Source organism: Monodon monoceros, unplaced genomic scaffold (genome assembly GCF_005190385.1).
Source record: "Monodon monoceros isolate NGI ecotype Baffin Bay Population unplaced genomic scaffold, NGI_Narwhal_1 Super_Scaffold_4, whole genome shotgun sequence".
Lineage (NCBI taxonomy): Eukaryota > Metazoa > Chordata > Mammalia > Artiodactyla > Monodontidae > Monodon > Monodon monoceros.
The window spans coordinates 38,250,568-38,272,170 of NW_021703781.1; positions in this window are offsets into that span (position 1 = coordinate 38,250,568).

Sequence of the window (21,603 nt, forward strand, 5' to 3'; positions counted from 1 at the left end):
AACAATCAGCTAAAAGAAATGCAAGACCTTTGAACTATCTCACTCTTTTAAAAATATATTTTTAAACTTGTTTTTTATATATATTTAAACTTGTTTTAAATAAACAAAACATAGTAGGAGAAAAAAATCCATTTAAAATATCAACAATAACATATGCCCAAAAAAGGAGAAACGCCAGAAATAAGTTAGCACAAATATGCACATCTTTGATATATAAAACTTTAATGAGTAACATGAAAGAAAACTTGATTAAATAGAAAACTATGCCTTTTTTATAGGAAAACTAAACATTTTAAGGTCTAAGTTCTCCCTAAATTGATCGACATTCATATGATCCCAATAAAAATAACAAAAATACTTGGCGGAGGGGTGCATTAGTCTGCTTGGGCTGCCATAACAAGGACCACAGACTAGGTGGCTTAAACATCAGAAATTGATTTCTCACAGTTCTGGGGGCTGGAGGTCCAAAATCAAGGCACTGGAAGCGTTGGTTTCTTGTGAAACCTCTCTCCGTGGCTTGCTGATGGCTACCTTGCTGTGTCCTCACTTGGCCTTCCTCCTGGGCACATGTACTCCCAGTGTTTCTCCCTCTTCTTATAAGGATAAGGACCCCACCCTTAGGCCCTCATTTAACCTTAAGTACCTCCTTAAAGGCCCTATCTCCAAATACAATCACATTGAGAGTTAGGGCTTCAACACATGAACTTTGGGGTGACACAATTCAATCCATAACAGAAAGAATCTGACAAAGAGACACTAAATTTGTCAGGGAAAAAAATTTGAGAATAACCAGAAAAACTACATTTTAAAAAAGGGTGATGGAGCAGAAAAGGGGGGATGTATAGAACTGACCCTATCAGATATTAGGTTGAACCACATAAAATTGCCATTTTTATATCAAGACATGCTTGAATATTGGTGATTTCATACATTTCAACTAGTAAAACTTATTCTAAAGCTATAGTAGTTACAAGTTTCAGAATCCAGAAATAGGTCCAAATATACATAGGAATTTAATATATGACAAAGTACCACTTAAAACAATGGAAGAAAATATGGTCTATTCAATAAATGGTATTAGGACCGGTGGCTAGTAATGTTAAAGTGGATTTTTACTTCATTCCTTAAAACAAAATAATATTTAGAAAGTTCTGGAAATGGATAGTGGTGATGGTTATACAACAACGTAAATGTACTTAATGCCACTGAATTGTACACTTAAAATAGTTTAAAATGATCAATGTTATGTGTCTTTCACCACAATAAAAAATGGGTGTAGACAGAGAAGAGAGCACGTGCACAAGAAACTCTGAGTGTTAGGGAGGTAAGCCATCCACAGAGAAAAAGATGACTGCCAACACCTGTCAGCAAACCCTTGAAGCTGGGCAGATCCTTCAGGATATCAATGTTCTGGTATCATCTAAGTACTCAAAGTGTAGTCTGTGGATCACAATGCAGATTCTGATTCAGTAGGTCTACATGGGACCAGAGATTCATTTCTAACAAGCTACCAGGTGATGCCTGAACTTGCAAAGTTATAGAGCTATGATTCTCAGCTTTGGCTGAACATTGCAATCCAGGGAGATTTTTTAAATGTCACTGGCTAGGGTCTCTCCAGACCACGAATTAGAATCTCTAGGGGTGGGGCCAGATGTTATTTTTGGAGTTTCCCAAGCTGGTTCCAATGTGCAGCCAGAATACAGATCTGCTAACGTTGAGACACAGATAAGTTTAGAAAAGGAGATCAGTGTTAGGAAACTTTCTTCCCAATCCCAATGTTTCCTTTCTCTATGAGAGGACAGGGTCTCTCTCCATCTTTACTCACACCATATGGGAGATGGAAACTTGGGAAGAAGTTTCACAAACCGTTCACCTCAGCTTTGCCGTTTTCTATCTTGGGAGGAGGCTCCCCACAGAAAGCACACATTTCACCTGTGTTCCTCTATGACATGAGCCAGTGGTTTTACAAGTGTGATTTCCAAGCCAGCAGCATCTACATCACTTGGGAATTTGTTAGAAATAGAAATTTGAGGGCCTCACCTCACACCTACTCAATCAGAAATTCTCGGGCTGAGGCCAAACAGTCCATGTTTTCACAAGCCCTCCTGGTGATTCTGAGCTCACTCAAGTTTAGGGATGCCCATTCAAGTGCAGTTCTGCCTGGGACTGGTGGAAAAGTCTGTTAAATTCTGAGCTTCATAATTAGAAGCTCCCTTGGCTAACAGAGCTAAAGCTACATCCTACAACTAGGTTCTCATCAGTAATAAAGGTGATGTTGTGACCTTCAGAATAATAGAAATAATATTTAGGAGAAGCAAATAGTTTAAAGGAAAAAAATGAAAGCATAAATGCAGTTTTGATGATTTTAGAGTGTGAAAGCAAACCTAGAAGCTAAAAAGACTAAATTTGTCCACACACAAATTGAACTCATTCACCAGTCAATCCACCAATATTTCCCAAAAGTAAGCAAGATCAAAAGTGAAAGTCAAGTTGAGAAAAAAATAATTGCTTAGAAATCAATAAGCAAAGAAAACCAGCCCAATGGAAAAGTGGGCAAATGACTCAAAGACAGTTTAGAGCTTTGCTGTTCTATGTGGTGGCTTTTGCCACATGCAACTGATCCAAATTGAGGTCTGCCCTAAGTGTAAAACACACTGGATTTCAAAGACTTAGTGGCAAAAATATAAAGTATCTCTTTAATAATTTTTATGTTGATTGTATGTTGAAATGATAATATTTTAGATATAGTGGGTTAAATAATAGCTTCACCCATGGACTTCACCCATTTCCTTTTAACATTTTCAATGTGGCTTCTAAAAAGTTTTAAATTATATACATGGCTTCATTATATTTCTTCTGACAGTTCTGGTTTGGAGAATAAGAGATACTAATTGTCAGATTTATTAACAGGAAAAAATATGATTCAGTGCTGGTTAGAGTACAAATATGTGTGACACTTTGAAGAATAATTTGTTAATAACTATTAATATTTTAAAAACATGCACCATTCAACCCAGAAAAATTTCTTCTAGGATTTTTGCTACAGAACTGATAACATAAGTGCACAAAGATATGTGTAAAAGAATGTTCATTGCAACACTGTTTAAACTAGAAGAAAAAGGAAAAAACCTAAATGTCTGTCAAAAAGTTGATTAAATACATTATAAGAAGCCCACAGAGTGGAATACTATGCAACCATTAAGTAGAACGAAGGAGATCTACATGCACTAGCACAGGTGTGTATCTATAATATATGTGAAGTGAAAAAAGAATATTTCACACAATATGCACAATATACCTTCAACTTTGGTTTCTAAAAAGCCATATATATCATGTGTTGGGAAGTCTTTTAGTTTTTATGTTATTCCTGTATTTTATTGTTGCAATGAACACATACTACTTTTGTGATTTTAAAAAAGCAGCTGTGAATAAACATAACAGCACATGGGAACCATTACCCATTGCACCAGTTCCTATATTTTGTACATTAGAGGGGAAATGAGGATGACTGAGAAAATTCACTTGCTAGATTCACCACCTTCTCAGTGGAGGCTACTATTCAAGGTCTATCTCTGCCCACTTAGAACGGACAGGAGACATTACCACCAACTTTGCCACTCTCCTAGCAGAGTGCTTTATCACCTTCCCTCCCTTCATTTAGGATCTCCCATCCAGTCCTTCTTGATCATGGCAGCCTGACCTCCACCTCTGTGATGCCCCTGAACTGCCATCAGTAAAGTCAGAAGGTCATTTCATGACTGTGACCACAGTTCCACTCTAAGCAGTGTAATGGACATAGAAGGAATGAGAAGCTATGGAAGAGCAATGAACCCCAGGATGGGGCTCAGCCTTCCCCTTTGGGGAGACTCCACCTGTGGAATTGCAGGTCTCTAATTATGGTTCCACTGCATCTCGGCCTCTAGTATTCTCATCTCCAGAAATACTTGTTTTTGTTCTGTTCACAAGGCAAAGATCAGAAGAGAATTATCTAATTCTCTCCTGTGCTTTTAAAAGAAAGAAGAAAATTCACACCTTTTTAGGAGTTGAGGACTTAATCTAAGAATGCTGTGGGGTGAGCCCCCAGAATAAATGCCTGACACATCAAGGTAGAGGGGCCTTGAAGGTAGAGTCAGTTGTTCTCAAAATGCCAGCGTAACTGAACCTTCACCACCCCTCTCTCTATTACTGACCTGGTCAAGGAATGAACTGTCAATCTTTATTTTGTTGGATGGGGTAGGCAAGATGAAAGGTGGTATAGGGCAGGACACAGAGAGCCAGCAAAGAGGAGGAGAGAGATTTGGTAAAAGGAAAAAAATAGGGGAAGTGAGTCAGCTGGGAGAAGAATTTAGTAAAAGAGCTGAACTGTTTAATGGGAATATTTAAGAAATGTTATGGCTTAACCTTTGCTCTAACTTCTTCCTCCTCCGTCTCCCCCAAGAACTTCTATTTCAAGTAAATATCTCCACTGCCTCTTCTACTTGGGCCTTAGTGATTTAAAAAAAAAAAGAAAGAGAAAAAACAGTTAAGACTAGCCCAAAGGGAGGCACTTGGTGCCAGGTTACACTTATATGGATTAATGTGGTTTATAATCATTTATTATTTCATTGGTTTATTCATTCCTTTAATAAATATTTAATAAGCATCTTCCATGTGCCAAACACTGTTCTAGCTGCTTAGATTTAATCAGTCAACAGCACAAATATCCCTGAACTCATTAAATCTACATTGTTGCCAGAGAACAGGTGGGGCACACATGCAATAAATTATAAACACTGTATCATAGTATGTTAGAAAGTGATTAGTTCAATGGAAAAAATGTTTAACGTGGGAGAAGTTACAAGTTTAACTAGGGTGTTAGGGTATGCCCTGTGTAAAGTGACATTTGAACAAAGATTTGAAGGTGGTGAGGGAGTGGAGGACACGACTATCTGGAGGAAAGACAATCACGGCAAAGGGAAGAGCCAATGCAAAGGTCCTGAGGCAATGGGTACAGATGTCTCTCTGGGGTGTTGAAAACGTTCTGAAATTAGATAGTGGAGCTCACAGAATGACCTTGTGCATGTACTAAAAACCACTGAATTGTACACTTTAAAAGTGTGAATTTTATGATGTGTGAATTATATCTCAATTTTTTAATATCTCACAGTAGGAGTGTGCCTGGCATATTCAAGAAACAGCATGGAGGCCAGTATGGCTGGAGTGGAGTTGAGCAAAGAAATGAGGCCAGAGACAGGATAGGGACTCAGTAGAGCATCTTACTGGCCCTTATAAGGACCATGGTTTTTACACCCATGAAATGGGGACCCACTACAGGGTTTTGATGTGTGTAGTGACATGACATGACTATATTTAAAGGGTCACTCTGGCTGCTGCATTGACAGTAGCTACAGAGGGACAAGAGTGGAGGCAGGAAGACCCTTAAGAAGTTCCTGCAGTGATTTAGGGAAAGATGATGCAGACTCAAGCAAGAGGAAATGGTGAGAAGGGATTGAACTCTGGGCAGAGTTTGAAAATAGAGCCCAAGGGTTTTCTGGCTGAATGGATAAAGGATATGAGAGAAAGAAGGGAGTGAAGCTTGGCTCCAAGTTTTGTAGCTTAACCATAGGAAAGATGAACAAATAAGGGAACCAAGGACTGAGCCTCGGGGCTGTCTAATGTTAAGGGAGTAAAGAGAAAAGGAGAGATTTATAACAAATACTAAGATGTAGGCAGAGAAATAGGAGGAAGAGTTATGAGAATGTGGTGTCTGGAGAGCCAGAAGATGACACCATGTCAGGAAGATGTGTCAGATGCTGCTGGCAGGTCATGTAATAAGAGAACTGCAAATTTATTGTTATTGCTGGTGAACTTGATGAGAGAAGTTACAGTAGCATGGTGAGAGCAAAAATACGAGTAGTAGGAATAATGGGAAAAATCTTTCTGACCTAAGAGTAGGCAAAGTTTTTTTAGATGGCAAAAAGCATTAACCATAAAAGGAAAAAACTGATAAATTAGGTTTCATCAAAATTAAAACCTTCTGTTCCTCAAAAGACACCACTAAGAAAATGAAAAGTTAAGCCACAGACTGAGAGAAAATATTCTCAAGTCATACATCTGACAAAGAGCTTGATCCCATAACATAGAAAGAACTCTTCCAACTCAATAATAAGAAAACAAACAATCCAATTTTTTAAATGAGCAAAATATTTGAATCAATTCTTCATGAAAGAAGATATACAAATGTTTAATAAGCAAATGAAAAGATACTCATTATTTTTAGTCCTCAAAGAAATGCAAATTAAAACTACAAGGAAACACTACTACAGAGCAGTTAAAATGGCTAAATTTTTTATTTTTTAAATTGAAAAGATACCAAACGGATATTAAGTTTTGGCAAGAATCTGCAACAACTGGAACCCTCATACACTACTGGTAAGAATGTGAAATAGCACAACCACTTTGGAAAACAATTTGACAATTTCTTAAAAAGTTAAACACACAACTACCACAAGACCCAGAAATTCCACTCCTACATATTTACTCAAGAAAAATGAAAACATACATCCATACAAAGATTTGTCCATGAAAGTTTACAGCAACTTTATTCACATTTGCTAGAAATTAGAAATAACTCAAATATCCATTAATTAGAGAATGGACCAACAAACTGAGGAACATCCATATAATGGAATGCTACTCAGCAATATCTCTAAAAGAACAAACTATTGATACAACAACAATATTTTCGATGAATCTCCAAAATATTATTCTGAGAGGAAACTAGACAGAAAAGAGTACACAGCATGATTCCATTTATATAAAGTTCTAAAACAGGCAAAAATAATCTATCATGCTAGAAGTCAGATCTATGGCTCCTTGGATCTAAGGCTCCTTGGATCTATGGCTCCTTGGAGTGGAAGAGACTGACTACAAAAGGGAAAGAGGGAACTTCCTTGGGTGATGGAAACATCCTTGACTTAAGCAGTGGTTACACAAGTTTATCCACTTGTAAAAACTCATAGAACTAACTGTACACTTGGTATGAGAATTTTAATGCATGAAAATATACCCCAATAAAGTTTATTTTTTTAAAGAGTCGAAGGACGAAATGGGCAAATTTTTTTAGTTTTCTACATAGGAGAACAAAGGAATTAGGCAGTAACAACATGAAATGCGGGTTCAAAAGATGAGTTTTTCAAAGGAAGTAGCAGCATATTCGTATGATAAGAGAATGATCCAGTAAAGATAAGAAATTGGTAAAGTAGGAGAGCTTCTTTCAAGCTTCCAAGTCCAAGTTAGAAGTGTATCAGCACCATCTCCTGGGGTCCTTCCCAGGGGTGAAAACCTCTATCATGGATGAGTGCTATCATATCAAAGTACTCTCGCTTTTCCAACTTTGTATTCCATCGTGAACCAGCCCCATATATATTCTACTGTTGCCTGCTGGTACAAGCTGGCTATGTCCTATGGAACTTGCAGTTTGCAGTCTCCTTCCTTCCATGCAGTGTTAGCCTGTCTCTAGCCAGGTCATATTGTGACTTAACTCTAGTTATTGGTCTGGTGACTAGGAAGGGAAGTAGAAGTAGATATGTCTACTGAGGGGATGCACATTTCTTGCAAGCATAAATCTCTATATTATATTCAAGCAGGCGGAACACTAGCTATTAATGGAGAAGAGTAGCTATTTCTATAGGCTTAGACGCAGGAAATTCAAGATTTTTGATTGTATCAATACAGGTGACCTTATTCCAGACTCAGTGACTCATTCCTTCCCAATCAAAGCTCTACTCTTTCATTTTTTTTTAACATCTTTATTGGAGTATAATTGCTTTACAATTGTGTGTTAATTTCTGCTGTATAACAAAGTGAATCAGCTATACATATACATATATCTCCATAGCTCCTCCCTCTTGCGTCTCCCTCCCACCCTCCCTATCCCACCCCTCTAGGTGGTCACAAAGCACCAAGCTGATCTCCCTGTGCTATGCGGCTGCTTCCCACTAGCTATCTATTTTACGTTTGGTAGTGTACATAGTTTCATGCCACTCTCTCACTTCGTCCCAACTTACCCTTCCCCCACCCCATGCCCTCAAGTCCATTGCCTGCTTCAGCATCTTTATTCCTGTCCTGGCTCTATGTTCTTCAGAACCATTATTTTTTTCTTTAGAGTCCATATATATGTGTTAACGTATGGTATTTGTTATTCTCTTTCTGACTTACTTCACTCTGTATGAAAGACTCAAGGTCCATCCACCTCACTAAAAATAACTCAATTTTGTTTCTTTTTATGGCTGAGTAATATTCCATTGTATATATATGCCACATCTTCTTTATTCATTCATCTGTCGATGGACACTTAGGTTGCTTCCATGTCCTGGCTATTGCAAATAGTGCTGCAATGAACATTTTGGTACATGACTCTTTTTAAATTATGGTTTTCTCACAGTATATGCCCGGTAGTGGGATTGCTGGGTTGTATGGTAGTTCTACTTTTAGTTTTTTAAGGACTCTCCATACGGTTCTCCATAGTGGCTGTATCAATTTACATTCCCACCAACAGTGCAGGAGGGTTCCCTTTTCGCCACACCCTCCCCAGCATTTACTGTTTGTAGATTTTTTGATGATGGCCATTCTGACTGGTGTGAGATGATATCGCATTGTAGTTTTTTTTTGTTTGTTTGTTTGTTTTGTGTTTTTGCAGTACGAAGGCCTCTCACTATTGTGGCCTCTCCCGCGCTGCGGAGCAACAGGCTCCGGACACGCAGCTCAGTGGCCATGGCTCACGGTCACAGTCCCTCCGCAGCATGTGGGATACTCCCGGACGGGGGCACGAGCCCGCGTCCCCTGCATCAGCAGGCAGACTCTCAACCACTGCGCCACCAGGGAAGCCCCGCATTGTAGTTTTGATTTGCATTTCTCTAATGATTACTGATGCTGAGCATCCTTACATGTGTTTGTTGGCAATCTGTATTCCTTCTTTGGAGAAATGTTTCTTTAGGTCTTCTGCCCATTTTGGGATTGGTTTGTTTGTTTTTTTGACATTGAGCTGCATGAGCTGCTTGTAAATTTTGGAGATAAATCCTTTGTCAGTTGCTTCAATTGCAGATATTTTCTCCCACTCTGAGGGTTGTCCTTTCGTCTTGTTTATGGTTTCCTTTGCTATGCAAAAGCTTTAAAGTTTCATTAGGTCCCATTTGTTTATTTTTGGTTTTATTTCCATTTCTCTAGGAGGTGGGTCAAAAAGGATCTTGCTGTGATTTATGTCATAGAGTGTTCTGCCTATGTTTTCCTCTAAGAGTTTGATACTGTCTGGCCTTACATTTAGGTCTTTAATCCATTTTGAGTTTATTTTTGTGTATGGTGTTAGGGAGTGTTCTAATTTCATTCTTTTACACGTAGCTGTCCAGTTTTCCCAGCACTGCTTATTGAAGACGCTGTCTTTTCTCCATTGTATATTCTTGCATCCTTTATCAAACATAAGGTGACCATATGTGCGTGGGTTTATCTCTGGGCTTTCTATCCTGTTCCATTGACCTATATTTCTGTTTTTGTGCCAGTACCATACTGTCTTCCTTACTGTAGCCTTGTAGTATAGTCTGAAGTCCAGGAGCCTGATTCCGCCAGCTCCGTTTTTCTTTCTCAAGATAGCTTTGGCTATTCGGGGGCTTTTGTGTTTCCATACAAATGGTGAAATTTTTTGTTCTACTTCTGTGAAAAATGCCATTGGTAGTTTGATACGAATTGCACCGTAATTGTAGATTGCTTTGGGTAGTATAGTCATTTTCACAATATTGATTCTTCCAGTCCAAGAACATGGTATATCTCTCCATCTGTTTGTATCATCTTTCTTTCATCAGTGTCTTATAGTTTTCTACATACAGGTCTTTTGTCTCCTTAGGTAGGTTTTATTCCTAGGTATTTTATTCTTTTCGTTTCACTGGTAAATGGGCGTGTTCCCTTAATTTCTCTTCCAGATTTTTTCTCATTGGTGTATAGGAATGCAAGAGATATCTGTGCATTAATTTTGTATCCTGCAACTTTACCAAATTCACTGATTAGCTCTAGTAGTTTTCTGGTAGCATCTTTAGTATTCTCTACGTATAGTATCATGTCATCCGCAAACAGTGACAGTTTTACTTCTTCTTTTCCAATTTGTATTCCTTTTATTTCTTTTTCTTCTCTGATTGCTGTGGCTAAAACTTCCAAAACTATGTTGAATAATAGTGGTGAGAGTGGACACCCTTGTCTTGTTACTGATCTTCATAGAAACGGTTTTAGTTTTTCACCATTGAGAACGATGCTGGCTGTGGGTATGTCATATATGGCCTTCATTATGTTGAGGTAAGTTCCCTCTAGGCCTACCTTCTGGAGGGTTTTTATCAAAAATGGGTGTTGAACTTTGTCAAAAGCTTTTTCTGCATCTATTGAGATGATCATATGGTTTACATCCTTCAATTTGTTAATATGGTGCATCACATTGATTGATTTGCATATATTGAAGAATCCTTGCATTCCTGGGATAAACTCCACTTGATCATGGTGTATGATCCTTTTAATGTGCTGTTGGATTCTGTTTGCTAGTATTTTGTTGAGGATTTTTGCATCTATGTTCATCAGTGATATTGGCCTGTAGTTTTCTTTCTTTGTGATATCTTTGTCTGGTTTTTATATCCGGGTGATGATGGCCTCATAGAATGAGTGTGGGAGTGTTCCTCCCTCTGCTATATTTTGGAGGAGTTTGAGAAGGATAGGTGTTAGCTCTTCTCTAAATGTTTGATAGAATTCGCCTGTAAAGCCATCTGGTCCTGGGCTTTTGTTTGTTGCAAGATTTTTAATCACAGTCTCCATTTCAGTGCTTGTGATTGGTCTATTTATATTTTCTATTTCTTCCTGGTTCAGTCTCAGAAGGTTGTGCTTTTCTAAGAATTTGTCCATTTCTTCCAGGTTGTCCATTTTATTGGCATATAGTTGCTTGCAGTAATCTCTCATTATCCTTTGTAATTCTGCAGTGTCAGTTGTTACTTCTCCTTTTGCACTTCTAATTCTATTAAGTTGAGTCTTCTCCCTTTTTTTCTTGATGAGTCTGGCTAATGGGTTATCAATTTTGTTTATCTTCTCGAAGAACCAGCTTTTTGTTTTATTGATCTTTGCTATTGTTTCATTTGTTTTTCATTTATTTCTGATCTGATCTTTATGATTTCTTTCCTTCTGTTAACTTTGTGGGTTTTTTGTTCTTCTTTCTCTAATTGCTTTAGGTGTAAGGTCAGGTTGTTTATTTCAGATATTTCCTGTTTCTTGAGGTAAGATTGTATTGCTATAAACTACCCTCTTAGAACTGCTTTTGTTGCATCCCTTAGGTTTTGGGTTGTTGTGTTTTCATTGTCATTTGTTTCTAGGTAATTTTTTATCTCCTCTTTGATTTCTTCAGTGATCTCTTGGTTATTTAGTAGTGTATTGTTTAGCCTCCATGTGTTTGTATTTTTTACAGATCTTTTCCTGTAATTGATATCTAGTCTCATAACATTGTGGTCAGAAAAGATACTTGATATGATTTCAACTTTCTTAAATCTACCGAGGCTGGATTTGTGACCCAAGATATGATCTCTCCTGGAGAATGTTCTATGAGCACTTGAGAAGAAGGTGTATTCTATTGTTTTTGGATGGATAGTTCTATAAATATCAATTAAGTCCATCTTGTTTAATGTATCATTTAAAGCTTGTGTTTTCTTATTTATTATCATTTTGGATGATCTGTCCATTGGTGAAAGTGGGTGTTAAACTCCCCTACTATGATTGTGTTACTGTCGGTTTCCCCTTTTATGGCTGTTAGCACTTGCCTTACGTATTGAGGTGCTCCTATGTTGGGTGCATAAATATTTACGATTGTTATATCTTCTTCCTGGATTGATCTCTTGATCATTACGTAGTGTCCTTCTTTCTCTCTTGTAACAGTCAAATAAAGTCTATTTTGTCTGATATGAGAATTGCTACTCCAGCTTTCTTTTGATTTCCATTTGCATGGAATATTTTTTTCTATCCCCTCACTTTCAGTCCATATGTTTCCCTAGGTCTGTACTGGGTCTCTTGTAGACAGCATATATACAGGTTTTGTTTTTGTATCCATTCAGCCAGTCTATGTCTTTTGGTTGAAGCATTTAATCCATTTACAATTAAGATAGTTATCAATATGTATGTTCCTATTACCATTTTCTTAATTGTTTTGGGTTTTTTATTGTAGGTCTTTTTCTTCTCTTGTGTTTCCTGCCCAGAGAAGTTCCTTTAGCATTTGTTGTAAAGCTGGTTTGGTGGTGCTGATTCTCTTAGCTTTTGCTTGTCTGTAAAGTTTTTAATTTCTCCATCAAATCTGAATGAGATCCTTGCCAGGTAGAGTAATCTCGGTTGTAGGTTTTTCCCTTTCATCACTTTAAATATGTCCTGCCACTCCCTTCTGGCTTGCAGAGTTTCTGCTGAAAGATCAGCTGTTAATCTTATGGGGATTCCCTTGTATGTTATTTGTTGCTTTTCCCTTGCTGCTTTTAATATTTTTTCTTTGTATTTAATTTTTGATAGTTTGATTAATATGTGTCTTGGTGTGTTTCTCCTTGGATTTATCCTGTATGGGACTTTCTGTGCTTCCTGGACTTGACTATTTCCTTTACCATATTAGGGAAGTTTTCAAGTATAATCTCTTCAAATATTTTCTCAGTCCCTTTCTTTTTCTTTTCTTCTTCTGGGACCCCTATAATTCAAATGTTGGTGTGTTTAATGTTGTCCCAGAAGTCTCTGAGACTGTCCTCAATTCTTTTCATTCTTTGTTCTTTATTCTGCTCTGCGGTAGCTATTTCCACTATTTTATGTTCCAGGTCACTTACCTGTTCTGCCTCAGTTATTCTGCTATTGATTCCTTCTGGAGAACTTTTAATTTCATTATTGTGTTGTTCATCATTGTTTGTTTGCTCTTTAGTCCTTCTACATCCTTGTTAAACATTTCTTATATTTTCTCCATTCTATGTCCAAGATTTTAGATCATCTTTACTATCATTACTCTGAATTCTTTTTCAGGTAGACTGCCTATTTCCTCTTCATTTGTTTGGTCTGGTGGGTTTTTAACCTTGTTCCTTCATCTGCTGTGTGTTTCTCTGTCTTCTCATTTTGCTTCACTTACTGTGTTTGGGGTCTCCTTTTCTCAGTTTGCAGGTTCGTAATTCCCATTGTTCTGGGTGTCTGCCCCCCGTGGCTAAGGTTGGTTCAGTGGGTTGTATAGACTTCCAGGTGGAGGGGACTAGTACCTGTGTTCTGGTGGATGAGGCTGGATCTTATCTTTCTGGTAGGCAGGACTGCGTCCAGTGGTGTGTTTTGGGGTGTCGGTGACCTTATTATGATTTTAGGCAGCCTCTCTGCTAATGGGTGGGGTTGTGTTCCTGTCTTGCTAGTTGTTTGGCATAGGGTGTCCAACACTGTAGCTTGCTGGTCGTTGAGTGGAGCTGGATCCTAGCATTGAGATGGAGATCTCTGGGAGAGCTTTCACCATTTGATATTACATGAAGCCAGGAGGTATCTGGTGGTCCAATGTGCTTAACTCGGCTCTCCCACCTCAGAGGCACAGGCCTGACACCTGGCTGGAGCACCAAGACCCTGTCAGCCACACGGCTGCTAGTGTTGGAGGGTCTCCTGCAGAGACGGGGGTGGCTTTGGCTCACTTTGAGGACAAGGGCACTGGCAGCAGAAGTTCTGGGAAGTATTCCTTGGCGTGAGCCCTCCCAGAGTCCGCCATTAGCCCCACCAAACTCCTCCACCATCTTGAAGGTTTCTCCCAAGGCTCTACTCTTGATATAGCAAGAGTAGATGTAGCAGACCCATCAAAGTTGTAAACTGAACTTTCTCTGGAGCTCTGTTTCACCTTGGTTTTTCTGCATTTTGGCTTAAAGAGAGGAGAGACTCTCTATATGCTTTCAAAGAGACCCTCTGACTTTCACCGTTGACATCAGTGATTAATTAGTCTTGGGCTTTCACTGTTTTGCTCTAAGGTGTCAACGGCCCCCACAGCAGCCATATGATTATAATCCTGATAATGACTACCCAACACCCCCAAAATCTTAACCACCTGAGATACTGCACCTGCCCACGTGCTTGCTCCCACCAGCGCCCCACCTCTGTTCACCAACTGTTTAAAATGTCAGCAGTTGTACCACATCTTCACTATCAGTTCTCCATCTACCCCCAGTGATGTGGTCTTCATTGCCTGAAGGCCAATGGGTGATCCATATTCAAAATCTAATTTTAACTGGTATTTCCTAGGGCCATTTCTGATACCAAATGTCAAGTGTCATCAGAAAAAAATAGCCTCTAAAGCTCAGAGACTTTCATGAAAAATGTTTCTTAGGATTACTCTCGGAAATCACATCTGTAAGGGTGAGGGAAGCATGACTGGGCAGAAGTTGAACTGCAATGTGAATGGCAAGTTGATCTCAGCTGATCCTATGGGGATCTTTGGAGCTGGAATGGTCCTTTGTTATTCTTCCCTCTTGACGCCAGAGGTCTGGACCTTGATACCTCTCCTCGTCAACCACTCATTGGATGCAGGCTTCCCACAGGAGGTAGGTAACATTGGGAAAGGCAGAAGGCAATTCCCAGAGAGAGATTTGGCTAAGAACTTTCAGTTGCCAAAAATGTAGTGCCTCGGTCCTGAAGGGGCATCTGGGTGGCACACAACAGCATCCACTACCCTCATGATAACACTGTGAGTAAAGGAAACCAGTCATTTTGCTACCATTTTACGAGTAGAAGTGGATAAATACTTAACAGTATTTTCTTTTCCCAGCCCAGGGCTTTTTCCACTGAGGGGTAGGGAGAGGCCAAAGAGTTTATATTGCTCTAGACTTAATAAAAACAAATGAAGACCAGATGGCAGGAGGCTCCAATCTTAATCCAATAGAAGTATCTTTCAGTCTGTCTCCCTGTCTCCATTTTGGCCTAAACAGGTCACAAAAGAGCCCACAGTCTTGCTGAAAGGGAACTGAGTAGTTATGTACTATTTAATACAATTCAACATATAACAGCTAATATTTATAAATCATTTGTATGTGTCAGACCCTGCTCTAAGTGCTGTGTCTGTAAATATATATGTACATGTGTATATACAGACATATTATATGTACATACATGTGAACCTATATATGATACAGACACATGCATGTACATATATATTCATTTAACTCTCAGAAGAACCCTCTGAGAAAGGCACTATGATTATCCTATTACAGATGAGGAAACAATACAGAGAAGTGAAGTTGATTTGCCCAAATTTCTTTTTTTCAAAATATTTATTTTATTTACTTATTTTGGCTGCACGGGGTCTTCGCTGCAGCATGAGAACAAGGATCTTTTAGTTGCAGCATGCAGCCTTCTTAGTTGCAGCATGCGAACTCTTAGTTGCGGCATGCATGTGGGATCTAGTTCACTGACCAGGGATGGAACCCAGGCTCCCTGCAGTGGGAGCACGGAGTCTTACCCACTAGACTACCAGGGAAGTCCCATGCCCAAATTTCTGATAAGTCAAAAGAACACTGCCTTTAGCTTCTAGTTCATTTATCCTTCCCATACACCTTCTTTGAGCTCTTGATCTTTGCCAGCTCTAGAGACAGAGACTAGTCTTTGAGTACCCCATAAATGTGATCACTTTTCCATGTATATAAATAACATAAAGGTTCTACTATGGAAGGTTCTACTTATTAGCCCCATTAACTGTATGGGAGATCAGGGCATAAACAGCGTTTCATAGGTGAAGAGCTCTCGTGGATCACAGACACCATAGCACCAGCATCATGACCACCACGATGTAAACACCGAGGAATACAGAGTGTGGGCAGGGACAGGGACATGCTCTCCCATAGGATGCCTGGGTGGAACTCTGTGCATAAGACAGAGAGTTAATTAGGTGGAATGTGCTCAGGAGGGAAAAGGATCAGCATAAACAGTAAGGCAGCTGGTTGTTCACTCTTTCCGTATGCCCTGTCCTTACCTTTGGATGGCTGCATTCACAGCTCCAGTCTCCTTTATGACCTACACACTGATGACTCCCAAACACTCCCAAACCATTCTCCCAAATGCCAGACCCAAACACCGAACTGCCAGGTAAACTTCTTCACCTAAATGTACCAAAGAAACATGACTATCTCCAAAAATTATCTCACTATGTTTTTCTTCCCTTAAACTTGCTTCTATGTGCCCTCAGTTCTGGTTATTGGTGTGTTTCAAACCTTTCACTGGTACCAAAGAAAGAAGTACCCAGACTTTCTTGGCAGCTTGCCCAGATGTGGGGCAGGAGGGTGAGAAGGAGAGGTGAGGTTTAAAAGCTGTCAGCAGCCAAACATCCAAAACAGAAGACAGACTCTCTTACATAATTATTTCCTCTACATAAATGCAAAGTTTGTCTCTCAGCTACTTTTTGTAAACAGACATTTTCTGGAGTACCATTTTAATTCCCTTGTTGTTTCCTTAATATATTTTTGACTTATTTCATTAGTGGCTGCCATGGGGGTTACAATTAACATACTTACTCGTAACAATCTAGTTCAGACTAATACCAACTTAGTGTCAATAGTATATAAAACCTTTGCTTCTTTCAGAAAGAGAAATTAAGAAAACAATCCCATTATCGGGGGTTTCCCTGGTGGCGCAGTGGTTGAGAGTCCACCTGCCGATGCAGGGGACGCGGGTTCGTGCCCCGGTCCGGGAAGATCCCACATGCCGTGGAGCGGCTGGGCCCGTGAGCAATGGCTGCTGAGCCTGCACGTCCGGAGCCTGTGCTCCGCAACGGGAGAGGCCGCAACAGTGAGAGGCCCGCGTACCACAAAAAAAAAAAAAAAAGAAAAAAAGAAAACAATCCCATTATCAATAGCATCAAAAAGAATAAAACACATAGGAGTAAGTTTAACCAAGGAGGTAAAAGACCTATACACTGAAGTCTATAAAGACATTGATGAAATAAATCGAGCAGACACAAATAAATGAAAAGATGTTCAAGGCACATGGATTGGAATAATTAATATTGTTAAAATGTCCATGATGCCCAAAGCAATATACAGATTCAATGTAATCCCTATCAAAATTCCAATGGCATTTTTTAAAGAAATAGAACAAACAATCCCAAAATTCATACAGTCCACAAAAGACCCTGAATAGCCAAAACAGTCTTGAGAAAGAACAAAGCTGGAGCCATCATGCTCCCTGATTTCAAACTATATTGCAAAGCTTTAGTAATTAAAACAAGTATGTTATTGTCACAAAAACAGACATATAGATCAATGGAACAGAATAGAGAACCCAGAAATAAACCCATGTATATAAGATCAATTAATTTACTAAAAAGGAGCCAAGAATATACAATGTGGAAAGGATAGTCTCTTCAGTAAATGGTGCTGGGAAAACTGGACAGCCACATGCAAAAGAATAAAATGGACAACTATCTTACACCATTCACAAAAATAATTGCAAATGGATTAAAGACTTGAACCTAAGACCTAAAACATTAAACCTCCTAGACAGTAAGGGGCTAAAGCTCCTTGGCATCAGTCATGGCAATGATTTTTTAGATTTGACATCAAAAGCAAAAGCAAGAAAACAAAATAAACCAGTGGGACTGCATCAAATTAAAAAGCTTCTGCACAGCAAAAGGAAACCATCAATAAAATTAAAACAAATTACCAAATGGGAAAAGTATTTGAAACTCATGTATCTGATAAGAAGTTAATATCCAAAAAAAATTAAAGAACTCATTTAACTCAATAGCCAAAAACAATCTAGTTTTAAAATGGGCCAAGGAACTAAACAGACATTTTTCCAAAGAAGACATACAAATGTTCAATGTCACTAATTATCAGATAAATGCAAATCAAAACCACAGTGAGGTATCACATCACACCCATTAGAATGGCTATCATCAAAAAGATGAGTGATAACAAATGTCAGCAAGGATGTGGAGAAAAGAGAACCCTTGTGCACTGCTGGTGGAAAATAAATTGGTCCAGCCACCATGGAAAACAGTATGGAGGTTCCTCAAAAAATTAAAAATAGAACTACCATATGATCCAGCAATCCCTCTTCTGAGTATAAACCCAAAAGAAATTAAAATAGAATCTCAAAGAGATATAAGCACTCCCTTGTTCATTGCAGCATTATTCACAGCAGCCAAGATATGGAAACAACCTAAGTGTCCATCAACAGATGAATGGATAACAAAGATGTGGTATATATATACAATGGAATATTACTCAGCCATGAGAAAGAAGGACATCCACTGTTTGCAACAACACAATGGACCTTGAGGACATTATGCTAAGGGAAATAAGTCAAAGAAAGACAAATACTGCCTGATATCACTTATATGTGAAATCTAAAAAAGCCAAACTCATAGAAACAGAGACTAGAATGGTAATTACCATGGCTGAGGGGTGGGGGGAAAGTGGAGATTAAAACAAAACAAAACACTTTGCTTCTACACAGCTCCATGTCTCCACTCCCTTCTTTGTGCTAGTACTGTCATGCAAATTATTACGTCTTTAATTCTGTGCGTCCATTGACACAGTGATATAATAATTGCTTTATGCTATTGTCTTTTAAATCAGAAAGGAAAAAATTGGAAACCAAAAACAAATTGCATTTTATATTTATCTATGTAGTACTCTATCTCTTCATGTGGATCTGAACTACTGGCTTGTATTCTTCCTGTTCAGCCTGAAAGAATCCCTGTGGTATTTCTAGTAGTGCAGGTCTACTAGTGACAGAATCCCTCACTTTTTGTTTACCTGGAAGGTCTTGATTTCACCTTCATTTTTGAAGGACAGTTTCACCGTGTATAAAATTCTTAATTGGGCTTCCCTGGTGGCGCAGTGGTTAAGAGTCCGCCTGCCGTTGCAGGGGACATGAGTTCGTGCCCCGGTCCGGGAAGATCCCACATGCCGTGGAGCGGCTGGGCCCGTGAGCCATGGCCGCTAAGCCTGCACGTCCGGAGCCTGTGCTCCGCAATGGGAGAGGCCACAACAGTGAGAGGCCCGTGTACCACACACACAAAAAAAATTCTTAATTAACAAACATTTTCTTTCAGCATTTTGAATATTCCCACCCACTGCCTTCTGTCCTCCACTTATCTTATTTTTCAGCTTTATTGTGGTATAATTGACAAATATGTTCCCAATTTCTGATGAATAAATTATCTGTTAATCTTACCAAAGGTCCCTTGTATGTGATGAGTCACTTCTCTTGTTGCTTTCAAGATCCTCTCTTTGTCTTCAGCTTTTGACAGTTTGATTATTATTTGTCTAAGTATGGATCTCTTTGAGTTTGTCATACTTGGAGTTCACTGAATTTCTTGGAAATATAGATGAATATTTGTCATCAAATTTGGAAAGTTTTCAGCAATTATTTCTTCAAATATTCTTACTGTCCTTTCCTCTCTATCTTCTCCTCTGAGACTTGCATTATGCATATTTGTATGCTTGACAGCATCCCACAGGTCTCTTAGGCTCTGTTCATTTTTCTTCATTCTTTTTTCTTTCCATTCCCTACTCTCAGTTGACATATCTTTTTTTTAATTTTTAAAATTTATTTATTTATTTTTGGCTGTGTTGGGTTTTTGTTGCTGCACGCAGGCTTTCTCTAGTTGTGGCAAGCAGGGGCTACTCTTCGTTGCGGTGTGCGGGCTTCTCATTGTGGTGGCTTCTCTTCTTGCAGAGCAAGGGCTCTAGGTGCGCGGGCCTCAGTAGTTGTGGCTCACGGCTCTAGAGCACAGGCTCAGCAGTTGTGGTGCACAGGCTTAGTTGCTCCACGGCATGTGGGATCTTCCTACACCAGGGCCTGAACCCCTGTCCTCTGCATTGGCAGGCAGATTCTTAACCACTGCACCACCAGAGAAGTCCCATCAGTTGACATATCTTTAAGTTCACTGATTCTTTCTTCAACCAACTCAAATCTGCTTTTAAGCCTCTCTAGTAATTTTTTTCTTTTCAGTTACTGTAATTTTCAACCCTAAAATTTCTTTTGGTTCTTTTCTATAATTCTTTTATTGATATTCTTTATTTGGTAGTATTACTCTCATATGTTGCTTTAGGTTTTTAGATGTGGTTTCCTTTAGTTCCTCAAACATATTTAAAATAGTTGATTTAAATGCTATTTAGTAAGTACAGCGTGTGAACTTCCTCAAGGACAGTTGTCTGTTGACTTCTTTTCCCCTATATGTGGACCATATTTTTTTGTTGCTTTGTATGTTGAAAACTGGACATTTTAAATAATATAATGTGGCTACTCTGGAAATCAGATTCTCTCCACTCCCTAGAACTTGTTTTTGTTGCTGTTTGTTGTTGTTGCAGCTTCTGCTGTTTGTTTAGTGACTTTCCTGAAGTAATAATGTGAAGTCTGTATCCATTATCATATGTGAAGTCTCTGTTCAGTTAGCTTAATGGTTGGCTAATGGTTGTACATAGATTTCTTTAAATGGCTGGAACCAGTAATTCTCCCACTCTTTGTCAAAGGTCTCTGTGTCCATTTGGGGGCATGACTTCAACACTCAGTCAGGAGTTTGACAACTCTACCTTAGCCTTAAGCCAGAATGACAGCTTAGAGTTTTCCCAGGTCTTTCCTGAACATATGAACAGCCTTGTATATGCATGGCTGTTCATAAGCCTATGCATGCATGTGACCTTCTAGATTCCCAGGAATATAGCAAAGCTTTTCAAAACCTCCAATGGAAATATCATTCTCCAACTTTTCCTTTTGGGTTTTTTGGTCAGCTTGTTGTTTGCCCCACTGATATCATCATCTCAGGCAGCTGTGATACTAAACCATCACTGCTGATTGTTTTTTACAAATGCCTCTTATTTGCACTGGGGAAGCTCTAAGGTCAAATAAAGATAACTCTTGGGAATGGGGAACCATTAGAAGGTGAAATAATGACAATTCTCTGGGAATGGGTCTTTGGAGGAGTTCCAACCCCATTCTGCCCCTCCAATGGCTGTTAGTCTGCTGGCTTTCACCTTTGTTGTGGGATGTTGGTTTCCAAGGCTACTGCAGAGCTGGGAGGGGAGATGGAAATATGGCAAGTTAAAATGCCACAAAGTTTACTGTTAGCAAGATTCCAGTGTTTCTCCTTTAAACTATTTTTAAATGTTTTAGATTTCAAACCAAGCACATCTTCAAGCCAGATATGGCCCAGGGGCTACTGATTTGCTACCTCTGTCCTATGCCATCTAAATGCAGAAACCTTCATTGAGAAAGAAAGAGTAAAATCCAAGTCAATATTTCTGTCTCAGTTAATGACTCATGTAAAAGTTGACCAAGCCCAGCAACAAGCTGCAGGTAGGATGACACCCAACAGAGATTTTGAAGGGATTCCATGACCATATTTGTCTGTAGGGAGGCCCCTTTGGCAGCAAAGTCAATTCTGCTCAGCCAGGGAGAGACCCTGGGGGGTTCAGGCTCTTGTCCAGGTAAAAGGTGGCAAGGATATGATAAAGGGAATTAGCCAAGAATATGAACAGCACAGACTCAAGGCATCCTCCAAAGCTGTGGCTTTCACTCATTTGTTTTTTGTTTGTTTGCTTTTGCATATCCCCCAGGAATTTTGAAAAT